The sequence below is a fragment of the Benincasa hispida genome, chromosome 12 (assembly GCF_009727055.1).
Source record: "Benincasa hispida cultivar B227 chromosome 12, ASM972705v1, whole genome shotgun sequence".
Lineage (NCBI taxonomy): Eukaryota > Viridiplantae > Streptophyta > Magnoliopsida > Cucurbitales > Cucurbitaceae > Benincasa > Benincasa hispida.
In genome coordinates this window covers 76,296,135-76,306,660 of record NC_052360.1, presented here as the reverse complement: position 1 = coordinate 76,306,660, position 10,526 = coordinate 76,296,135, and positions in this window count along the sequence as shown.

Here is a 10,526-nt window from a genome sequence, read left to right as displayed (position 1 = left end):
TTCAAGTGTAAATTCCTCTAAGTTTCCTAGTAAGTCCAGGGTCGAACACACGGACTTGTGAAAATAGTTACGTTGGTGATTTTTATGAAAACTTGCGGTAACCAGTTAAATAAATCGTTGGGTTTATTGTTTGCGTTGATGAAAATAAATAACGAATGCGGCAGAGTTTGAAAAGTGTTGGTAAATGGGAAATACGATGAATATGTTGTGAACGGGTTGATAAAAGTTTCGGCTAACACTCCCAATAATACATTCATGCTTTGCAATCATGCAATATGCATACAATAGTAAACCACCTCTCGGCGTGAATGCTACGACTTCTAAGGCTAGAACGCATGAGATAAATATGCGATAAGTCTACAAGGTTTACACATAAACCTCTATCTATATTTATGCGATGACAACATGAAATTCACACAAATGTGCGACCACATAATATCACTCCCATTCCTAGGATACATGCGATGCAAGTTGACAAATAGAGCTTATCTCTAAGTCCCTATCTCTTGTTTATGCAAGCCTAATCTTGCTCTTTCGAGTCCAGATTCTAACCTAGCTCTCTCGAGACATTAGGTTCTTTCTTTAGATTCTTTCTCGAGTAACTCTAAAGGGTATTTTGCACAATATAAAACAAGACAATCGCAAGCAATGAACTTCCTAGGTTATGTTAGCTTAGTTCTTCTCAACCCATTCAACTAGTTTAGCTACTCATGCGTATTAAGAGAGTGAGCAGATGTAGAAATAGAACTTCCATTGAATAGATATGAGATGAAGTACAAATAACAATGCAAGTATAGTAAAGAGCCTGGAGCAATTTCTTGCTGCCAAGCATTTACACTATTTCTACTCGTGCTCTAAAGATATTCTCGCTCTCGCAAGAGTCGGTCTGCTATCTGCTTTTACGCCTCAAGGTTCTCTCTCTCGAGCTGCCCTGGGCGATCTTCGCCACCACCACTCTTCTCTTGCTCTGCCATAAAATGGAAAAGAAAACTATGAACAGAAGCACTGATGAATTCGTTAACTGATCAACCCCTTTTCTGAAGATTGCACTTGGTATTTATAGGGCATCAAAGGTGAAAGGCGACTTCTCTTTCCCGATTGTACAGATGAGACAGCTTTAATTCCTGATTGACGCACTGGATGATTGTTACCGATAAAGCTTAATGTACTTTGTGACCGTTATCGGCTGTTAACTTAATTTAGATCCGATTGTCATCAACTTTCTGTCCCATCGTTCTTAATTATCCTTTCACTCGGATGTGCCCACCATGTTCCGCTGATTCTTCTTGGGTGAATGTTTGCGAGTACGATCAATGTAAAGTCTTGCGGTGAAGTTGCACTTGACCAATGTATTCCTGTGATCGCAATCTCTGCATTGCGTTAACGCATATTCTGCACAAAAATGTAGAGATCAACTACTCTAATGCATTGGATGCATGCGACCGCAATATTATAGAATTTATGCTTAATGGATGCAATTTAACATATTTCATCAACATAATCCAACATTGTTTAAGAACTTAGTACTATGATAATGTACATTTCTGCCCGTTATCACACCTCCAAATTTAAACAATGCTTGTCCTCAAGCATAAGCTAAAGATTCCTTTAGCAAGTTAATTGCAAAGTTTTCTTCCCTAGATTTCTCAAGGATACTTCATTCAAATCCTATATACCAGAATTTTCTTAAGTCTTGTTCAAGTCTCTTCTTAAAATATTTCTAAGACTTAGGGATTACAAGCTTAACTTTCAAAAGGACTTTACTAAATTCTGGAACATCACATGATTTATTTTAAAAAGAAAATTTTCCTCCGGGGTGTCAAATGATTTATCCTTGCACAAAAATTTTCTTTATTGCTATTTTTTTTCTGACCTTGTTCTGATTCGAGTGCCTTGCCTTCGTTTTGGCTTGCCCCCATGTGTATCATGCAGACATCCAACTACGAGCAATGCACTCTTTCTCAGATAAATTCATACCGATTTGGCAGTGGAGTTGCGGTTATTGGTTTATACGTTGATCCTGGTGACTTACTTTCGTTTTGGCTTGCTTACACGTGTGTCATGCAGAATCCAACTACAGGTAAGTGCCTTTCACAACTTAACTCTTATCAACATGGGTTTCCCATTACGTTGACAGTGGAGTTGTTATTCTAAAAAATGTTTTTGTTTTGTAGAAGATAGCAAGGTTGAAAATAAATACCTCACCCTCAAATTTAAAATGCGGCAATGTCCTCATTGCCACAAGATTAAATAAGTCATGTGATGGTCATAGACTGTGTTGTAAAGAAAGTTTGAAAGAAAGCTAGCAAATCCCTAACTTCGAGAAATATTTCATGATGTGACTATTTTAAGACTAAGTTGACTCTAGTGTATACGAAAGAAATAGAAGCATATTTATCATCATTGAAATCATACTTGGATACGAAATAGAATGCGGTAACTCACTAAATTTATCTATGTCAAATGATTGCGGTGATTAAAGAGGATGCAGTGATAAAACTTTGAAAACTAAAATGCAATGTGATAGCAAAAAAATGGATAATAAAGATAAGGATATTTACACCCCCCAAACTTTTGTCGCGCCCACATTGTATGAGCATTCATTTCGCAATATTTCTTGGGTTGCGTTTGATGGAATATTTCCGCAATCTAGCGCCTCGATCGTTGTAAGAAAAACAAAGAGAGGATCAAATTATTTTAAACAAAATAAAAATCATTATCACAATTTTTTTTTAATTTTTTTTATAGAAATGATAGTGATAGTAAAGTAAGGATAAATCAGAATCGAAAAGATAGTGAGAATTTTGAGTAGTGGAGAAAAGAGTTGAAGACTTGAGGTTCCCCAAAAACTTACATCCCTGATAAGTTGCGATCATCTGATAACGCAGGGACCACCTACTTCCTTCTTCATTCAAAGTCTCTTAGTTCCATAGAGTCGACTTGGTGATGCCAGTCTTCTCCATGGTATGCCTTTACTCGCTGCCCATTGACTTTGAATATGTTGGTTTCATCGTCATTTGATAATTCCATCGCGCCATGCGGAAGTACTTGTTGAATTATGAACGGTCGGACCAACGTGACTTTAGCTTTCCCGGGAAGAGTCGCAGACGTGAAGTGAAAAGTAAGACATTCTGCCTGACTTGGAGGTTCTTACCGCATATGCGTTGATCATGCCAGTGCTTGGTGCACTCTTTATAAATCTTCGCATTTTCATATGCGTTGTTCCTCCATTCTCCTAGCTCGACCAATTGCATTTTCCTCGCTCCCCCTGCATTCTTCAAATTAAAATTCAGCTTCTTTATTGCCCACAGTGCCTTATACTCCAGTTCCAAAGGCAAATGACACACCTTGCCAAATACCAACGCATAAGGGGACATACCTATAGGTGTTTTAAATGCGGTCTGGTATGCCCACAACGCATCATTAAGCTTCATCGCCCAATCTTTCCGCGAAGGTTTTACCACCTTCTCAAGTATCAATTTAATTTCACGATTGGACACTTTAGCCTGGCCATTTTTTTGCGGATGGTATGCGGTGGCCACCTTATGGAGGATATTGTATTTGCGCAGCAGCTTCTTTATATTGTGATTGACAAAGTGTGATCCTTCATCACTTGTGATGGCACGAGGAGTGCCAAAATGAGTGAATATTTTTCTTGAGGAACTGAGAGACTACTGCCGCATCACTTGCGGCGCATGCAATTGCCTCTACCCACTTGGAGACATAGTCGACGACTAATAAAATATAGTGTTTACCGTTTGAATGAGGGAATGGTCCCATGAAATCAATCCCCCATACGTCAAATAGTTCCAGCTCCAAGATAGTGTTTATTGGCATTGCGTTCTTCCATGAAATGTTGCCTGTGCGTTGACACCGATCACATTTCATTGCATAGTCGGCAGCATCCTTAAACAATGAAGGCCAAAAGAATCTACTTTGAAAACTTTGGTTGCAGTACGTTGCCCTCCAAAGTGCCTGCCATATGGCGAATCGTGGCACTGTGACAATATGCGTTGTTGAGCAGTATCTGGTACGCATAATCGAATGATTTGGTCTGCACATCTTTTATACAGATTTGACTCATCCCAATAATAGTGTCTGCATTCGTTCTTGAGCTTCTTCTGTTGATGGTAGGTGTAATCTTCAAGGAATTTTTCACAAACCAAGTAATTAACGATGTCCGCATACCAGGGCAATTCTTCTATGTGGAATAACTGCTCATCCGGAAACACAACATTCACCTTAGATTAATTGCGGTCAACCTTGAGATTTTCCAATCTGGACAAATGATCCGCAACTTGATTCTCTATCCCCTTTCGATCAATTATCTCGATATCAAATTCTTGAAGAAGGAGAACCCATCTGATCAACCTCAGCTTTGCATCCTTCTTTGTCATTAAATATTTGATTGTCGAGTGATCAGTGTGAATGAGTACCTTGGTTCCCAATAGATATGCCCAGAATTTTTCCAATGCAAAAATCATAGCCAGGAGTTCTTTTTCAGTGGTGGTATAATTTATTTGAGCAGGGTTCAGAGTTTTACTCGCATATGCGATAGGGTGCAAAATAGTTTTCTTCTTTTGCGCTAATGCGGCTCCCATCACATACCCGCTTGCGTCGCACATGATTTCGAACGGTAGTGTCTAATCCGGTGCAATCAAGACGAGCGCGGTAATCAGCACATCTTTTAAAACTTGGAATGCGTTGAGGCAATTGTTGTCAAATTCAAACTTTCTGTCCGCCTCTAACAACACACTCATATACACATCTAGATGTGTATAAGAGGCGCGCGGTAATCAGCACATCTTTTAAAACTTGGAATGCGTTGAGGCAATTGTTGTCAAATTCAAACCTTCTGTCCGCCTCTAACAACGCACTCAGTGGTCGTGCTATTTTAGAAAAGTCCTTGACGAATCGTCTGTAAAATCTAGCGTGCCCCAAGAAGCTTCGCACAGCCTTCACGCTAGTTAGAGGTGGAAGCTTTTCAATTACGTCGATCTTTGCTTTGTCCACCTCCAACCCTTCTCGGGAGACTTTATGTCCCAACACTATACCTTCTTTCACCATGAAGTGATATTTTTCCCAGTTGAGTACCAGGTTCGTCTCTTTACATCTTTTCAAAATTTTCTCCAAATTGGCCAGACAGACTTCATAAGTGTTCCCATAAACGGATAATCATCCATAAATATTTCCATTGAGTCTTCGAGAAAATCTGAAAAGATCGCCATCATGCACCTTTGGAACGTGCTCGGCGCATTGCAGAGACCAAACGACATGCGGCGAAAAGCGAATGTCCCATATGGGCAGGTGAATGTGGTCTTGTCTTGGTCTTCAGGAGCTATCATGATTGGCATATCCATCCAAGAAGCAGTAAAAATCATTCCCTGCTAGTCTGTCTAGCATTTGATCAATGAATGGCAGAGGGAAGAGATCTTTCTTTGTGGCGGCCTTCAATTTGCGATAGTCTATACATATGCGCCATCCAGTGATGGTTCTTTGCGCTATTAATTCATTATTCTCATTTGGGACTACCGTCATTCCGCCTTCTTTGGCACACATTGCACGGGGCTGACCCACGTGCTATCTGCAATGGGATAGATAATGCCCGCATCCAGCCATTTGATAATCTTCTTTTTGACGACATCCTTCATCGCAGGGTTAAGTCTGCATTGATTTTAATAATTGCTTTGTGGTCATCCTCAAGACAAATATGGTGCATGCAGTACGTGGGGCTAATTCCTCTGATGTCAGCGAGCGTCCAGCCAATTGCTCGCTCGTGCTTCTTGAGAATGCTCATCAACACATTCTCTTGATCTGCGTTGAGCGCAGAGGAAATTCACTGGCAGCTTCTCATTCTGCCCCATAAATGCGTACTTCAAATGTGTTAGTAAGGTCTTCAGTTCAAGTGTTGGTGGTTCCACAAGGGAAGGTTGTGTTTTTTTCTTTCTTCTTTTGGCTTTTCTTCTTGTGTTACGATCATTTATTCTTCTTTGTTTGTTTTTGCTACGATCGCATTCTAGGTAGATACGGATGCGTTGGCATCCTCTTCTTCACACACTTCATCAGACTTTTCTTCTTCAATCAAATTCAGGTCATCGTCAGAATCTTGTAGGTCTTCCTCATCTGGGAGTTTCATGGCATGAATTATGTTGAATTTGAGCTTCTGTCCGTTTATGCTCAAAGTGATTTCTCCCTTGTGCACATCAATTTGAGCACGACCCGTTGATAGGAAAGGTCGCCCCCAAATGATGGGCACATCTTTGTCGGCCTCATAGTCTAGAATGATGAAGTCAGCTGGCAAAATAAATTTATCAATCGTGATCAACACATCCTTCACCTTACTTTCTGGGTGAACCAGAGATCTGTCAGTCAATTGAAGAGTCACTGATGTGGGCACGAGTTGCCCACATTTAATTGTCTAAAGATTGACAACGACATCAAATTTATGTTGGCCCCCAAGTCACACAGGCTTAACCAATATAGAGTCCTCCTATGGAGCAAGGAATAGTGAAGCTCCCAGGATCGCTCATCTTCGGTGGAATAATAAATTTGGAACTTTGTGTTAATGCCACCGTGGCAAAATTTCCAATGCCTCTTTTCTTAATTACCATGTCCTTCAGAAACTTGGCATAGGCAGGCATTTCCTCAATCCCTTCACTAAAAGGAATGTTAACATGTAATTGCTTTAACATGGATAAGAAACGTTGGTATTGGACCTCTTCGTTTTTCTGCTTTCGTAGCCTCTGAGGGAAAGGTGGTAATTGGACTTTCACGGTTCCCATTGCATTTGACTTTGAGGTCGACGCAACCTCAGGTTCCTCTACTTCGTTTTCTCTTTCTTCTTCTTGCGTTACCGCAATCTCAGGCTCGGTTACGATGGAAGTTGTTCTACTCTGATCCTTCTTTTCTCCCTCCACAATCTTTCCACTATGCAATGTCACAACCTGGCATTGCTTCTTACCTTATCCCCCTGGGTTTCGTGGAAGCTCGGTAGAACTCGGCAACGCCTCTTGTGGTCGACTCTTCAGCTCATTCGCAATCTGGCCCATTTGCAATTCGAGGTTGTAGATGGACGTAGCCTGACTTTGAAGCACTGTCTCGTTTTTCTCTATATATTGCTTCAATAGGCTCTCTAGAGAAGAAGATTGCGTTGATTGTTGCGAGCTACTTGCTTGGTTGCTTTGCTGACCGTTGTTGTGTTGGAAGAATCCTTGTGGCCCTTCTTTTTGCACCACAAATTGAAAATTTTGTTGTTGATTCTTCCAAGCAAAATTGGGGTGGTTTCTCCACCCGGGGTAGTAAGTGTTTGAAAAGGGATTATTCTTTACAAAATATACAGACTGTGGATTTTGCAGGCAATCTTCCATCACATGCCCATCATCGCAAGTTGCACACCTTGTGGTGTTTTGACTTATTGCGTTAATTTGCCCACCTTGTAGTGTTGGGCTGCTGATCACCATTCCTTGAATCAAATTCATCATTACAGTCATTTGGTTTTGTAACGAAACCATCGTTATTTGCGTCGGAATCTTTGAGTCTCGATCTCTGGTCACTCTCCCGCTAGTCTTCATGGTTTTTGGAGATGCAGTCCAGAATATTCTTTGCCTCCTCATAAGTTGTGTTAAGCAGACCACCAGCGGTCGCCGCATTGGCAGTGGTCTGCGAAGTAGGGTTCAAACCGTGATAGAAATTTTCCATTTGAAGGCAGTCTGGTAGCCCATTATACGGACAATCTCGGACCAACCTTTTAAACCTTGCCCAAGCATCGCTGAGTGATTCGTCCATAACTTGTTCAAAATTAGTAATAAGCTTTCTTCGTCTTGCGTTCTCGGTAGGTGGAAAATACTTTTTCATGAATTTCTCCACTACCTGCTCTCAAGAAGTAATCTCTCCTAGTTCGAGCGAATAAGCCCATTTCCTAGCCTGATCACAAAGAGAAAATGGGAACAACGTTAGTCGAACTTCTTCAGCAGAGATGTTAGGGAACACAAAAGTATTGCAAATTTCAATAAAATTTCGGAGGTGGGCGTGTGGATCCTCGCCACACCTTCCTTCGAATTGACCTGCAGTCTGGATCATCTGCAGCATCACCGGTTTCATCTTGAATCTGCTTCCACCGAGGGCAGGCCTCATGATTCCTGGAGAGAAACCATAGAGGTTTAGCGATGCATAGTGCCTAACGGGCCTATCGCGATTGTTTGCCAACAGAATCGGATTCGCCATGACATTATTATCATTTGGTGCTCTACCTCCAGGCTGCTATGCCTTCTCTTCTTTATCGGATTGTTATTGCTATTGGCGGTCTCGTAGTCTCCTTCGAAATGTTCTCTCAATATCCGGGTCGTAGTTCGCCAGAGATTGAGAGTTCTGCAAAGAAATCACAAAATTATCGTTAACAGCTATTTTGCTGAAGTCTCCAGCAACGGCGCCAATGATGCGTTAGTTTTATGAGGGAAAATATGGATGAAATGTGTTGGTGGATTACGTTGTGCACTCAAGTTTCCCCAGCGGAATTCAAGTGTAAATTCATCTGAGTTTAAGTCCAGGGTCGAACATAGGGACTTGTGAAAATAGTTGCGTTGGTGATTTTTATGAAAACTTGTGGTAACCAGTTAAATAAATCGTTGGGTTTGTTGTTTGCATTGATGAAAATAAATAACAAATGCGGTAGAGTTGGAAAAGAGTTGGTAAACGAGAAATGCGATGAATATGCGGTAAACGGGTTGAGAAAAGTTTCGGCTAACACTCTTGAGAATACGTTCATGCTTTACGATCATGCAACATGCATACAATAGTAAACCACGTCTCGGCTTGAATCCTACGACTTCTAAGGCTAGAACGCATGCGATAAATATGCGATAAGTCTACAGGGTTTACACATAAACCTCTATCTCTATTTATGCGATGACAACATGACATTCACACAAATATGCAACCACATAATATCACTCCCATTCCTAGGATGCATGCGATACAAGTTGACAAATAGAGCTTATCTCTAAGTCCCAATCTCTTGTTTATTCAAGTCTAATCTTGCTCTTTCGAGTCCAGATTCTAACCTAGCTCGCTCGAGACATTAGATTCTTTCTTTAGATTCTCTCTCGAGTAACTCTAAAGGGTGCTTTGCACAACATAAAACAAGACAATCGCAAGTAATGAACTTCCTAGGTCATGTTAGCTTAGTTCTTCTCAACCCATTCAACTAGTTTAGCTACTCATGCGTATTAAGAGAGTGAGTAGATGTAGAAATAGAACTTCCATTGAATAGATATGAGATGAAGTACAAATAACAATGCAAGTATAGTAAAGAGCCTAGAGCAATTTCTTACTACCGGGTGTTTACACTGTTTCTACTCGTGCTCTAAAAATATTCTCGCTCTCACGAGAGTCAGCACGCTCTCTACTCTTACACCCTAAGGTTCTTTCTCGAGCTGTCCTGGGTGATCTCCAACACCACCACTCTTCTCTTGCTCCGCCGTAAAATGGAAAAGAAAACTATGAACAGAAGCATTGATGAATTCGTTAACTGATCAACCCCTTTTCTGAAGATTGCACTTGGTATTTATAGGGCATCAAAGGTGAAAGGCAGCTTCTCTCTCCTGGTTGTACAGATGGGACAGCTTTAATTCCTGATTGACATGCCGAATTATTGTTACCGATAAAGCTGAATGTACTTTGTGACCGTTATCGGCTGTCAATTTAATTTGGATCCTATTGTCATCAGCTTTTTGTCCCATCGTTCTTAATTATCCTTTCACCTAAATGCGCCCACCATGTTGCGCTGACCAAGTTGCGGTGATTCTTCTTGGGCGAATGTTTGTAAGCACGATCAATGCAAAGTCTTGCGGTGAAGTTGCACTCGACCAATGTATTCCTATGATCGCAATCTCTGCATTGCGTTAATGCATATTTTGCACAAAAATGTAGAGATCAACTGCTCTAATGCGTTGGACGTATGTGACCACAATATTATAGAATTTATGCTTAATGGACGAAATTTAACATATTTCATCAACGCAATCCAACATTGTTTAAGAACTTAGTACTATAATAACGTGCATTTCTGCCCGTTATCAGGCATCCTATACAATGAGTTTGTATAAGACTGGGACCAAGAAATAAATCATTCTTACTTTATAACGTGTTTTACTGTTTAAGACTAACTATTTCAAATCGATGACCTAGGTAACCTGACCTGAATCCTGAGCTAACTCTAAACTCTTGTTTATTCAGGATTATCCTTAGATTTGCATAGGTGTGGGTTGGCTGAACAACACCAACTTAATAAGTCTCCCATTTCAGGGGTAAGCCGAGTAGATAGCTGGGGACATAGGGTGCAATATAGAATTTACCCCTACCCGATTTAGGGATAGTAGATAGGTTGTTCTCTTAAGTACTGATTCCAAGTCTTGAACAAGGGGCCCCGCCCTCTCATTGGCTCGAGAGGGACTCGGTTTAGTGATTGGATCATAAATCAATTGTTCATTAGAGGATCAGTGGGACTTAAGGAGCAAGATGTAATTTTG